Genomic DNA, 2080 nt, shown 5'->3' with positions numbered 1-2080 from the left:
CCCTACTTGGGCATAATAAGCCAAACTACTTCATATCGTTGTCTACATTACAAGAAAAAGGGGTGGCCATCATTGGGCAGGCCCATTCTTAAGGTGGCCATCAGAGGGCATCTTACCCTAGGTAGTTTTTGTGGTTTTGTTTGTAAAATCGGTTAGAAAGAATTTCTTGTAAATTTACAGAGCACATTTTAAAACGAGCAGAATATATAACTTAGAAGGGTCGCAACGAACAATGAACAGTTCTTGTTACTGTTTAGCTAGCCGTTTGGTAAGTCCGGCAAAACATGAGACAAAAATGACATGAGAAAGTCGTCATCGGTTGGAATCAACTTAGTCAGGGATGAGAATTGGGAATATGGAGGAACCAGGGAGAGAAGAGGGGATGGAGAGGCAAGGGGCGTGGGGGCGGGGCGGGGTGGGCCGCTGTTCTGCTGTAATATCGTCCGGGTAATTTGCAAGTATACTTGGATTGGAGAAGCTTTGGAACGCAACAGCGAGCGAGAGGACAAGTGGTGCCGCGTAGGGGCCTGACTGGGGGAGCCGGCAGGGGCTGCTGAGGGGGGAGCAGATGAGGCAGTGCGGGGCGGAGGAGGAGCAGGGCACTTCCTCCTGACGTGAATGGCTACGACGGAGTGGAGCCGCCCCTGCGAGGCTTTGGAAACTACTTCCAACAGCGTGTCGCCGCTGAAATTGAAATAATGTGCGACTGGCTGATGAGAACGAGGGCCCGGGCCCGGGGACGCTTCTCGGCGACTCCAGCGTAATCATCTATCTCGCTTCATTTCCCCCTCTCTTTTCTACCGGTCTTTTTTTCTGCTCTCCTGCACTATATACTGACACTCTCTCAGAGGACGCCACACACACACACACACACACACACACACACACGCACACACAAACACACACACACACACACAGTGCCCCAAGGCGAAGGGCTACCTCTACTGGATCACAACAGGCCGAACCGGTCACAGGTGGCGAGGCGGGTTCGATACTGGCCAATCAGAGCACCTGGTCGCCCAACGCAAATTTAAACACGCAATCTAGTGTGGAGCGAGAGAGAAGGGGAGCTGGTTCGAAAGGCAACTCGTCCACGCCAGCTGGGCCCGCCTGACAAGGGAACCCCGCCAAGTGTAAATTCCCGATTTTCATTCTACTTTGGGAAATTGTTGGTCTAAATATGTCATCGAAGGACACATCAAAGATTTTTGCTTAAATTCATATTTAGGGGTCATTTTGGGTATTTGTTCAAAAAGCTGCTATTTCAATTATTTTTTATAACTTTCAAGAATGCTTCCTTAGGGGTAACTCGTCAAATTGCGGCCCTATGGGCGAAAATTTTGTCCGTTTTGCTCTATCTGAAGCCGTTTAGGCGCTACCGCCACGTTTAGGAGGTGAAATGTACGGGAATCACTAGGGATTAAGAGCAGCGGTAGTAAAAAGCAGTCCCACAAAAAATGTTATGAAGCAAAAGTTGTTGAAAAATGTAAGCTCTTTAACTTTTGTTTTATAACATTTTTTGTGGGACTTCATTTTACAACCGCTGCTCTTAAGCCCCAGTGATTCCCGTACATTTCACCTCCTAAACGTGGCGGTAGCGCCTAAACGGCTTCAGATAGAGCAAAACGGACAAAATTTTCGCCCATAGGGCCGCAATTTGATGATTTACCTCTTAGGAAGCATTCTTGAAAGTTATAAAAAATAATTGAAATAGCAGCTTTTTGAACAAATACCCAAAATGACCCCTAAATATGAATTTAAGCAAAAATCTTTGATGTGTCCTTCGATGACATATTTAGACCAACAATTTCCCAAAGTAGAATGAAAATCGGGAATTTACACTTGGCGGGGTTCCCTTGTGAGGCCGCTCCAAATGCTGGGCTCGAGTATAAAATACCTAAAAAAGTTCGCTTTTCTATCACTAATTCAAAAACAAGCAGTTTTAGCACCGATGAAAATCTGTTGGCGCCAATGATCAGTCATTTAGCCTACGCTACAGACACGTACTTGTACCATCATGACAGAGAGGCACAGTAGTCAGCGACCCGCCGCGCGGGGTCATCGGTTCAGAGGCCCCCCC

General features: G+C 47.3%; 1 protein-coding gene across 1 annotated transcript in view; it reads right to left on the bottom strand.

Annotated features, from left to right (window-relative positions):
• LOC127749790 (uncharacterized) overlaps window positions 1–2080 on the bottom strand; it is a 146758-nt gene that overhangs the window by 75908 nt on the left and 68770 nt on the right. The window lies entirely within an intron of this gene.

The sequence above is a fragment of the Frankliniella occidentalis genome, unplaced genomic scaffold, assembly GCF_000697945.3.
Source record: "Frankliniella occidentalis isolate FOCC.00 unplaced genomic scaffold, Focc_3.1 Scaffold93, whole genome shotgun sequence".
In the NCBI taxonomy this organism is placed as follows: domain Eukaryota; kingdom Metazoa; phylum Arthropoda; class Insecta; order Thysanoptera; family Thripidae; genus Frankliniella; species Frankliniella occidentalis.
Note: the sequence above shows the minus strand (reverse complement) of the source record. Positions and strands in the feature narration are given on the sequence as shown.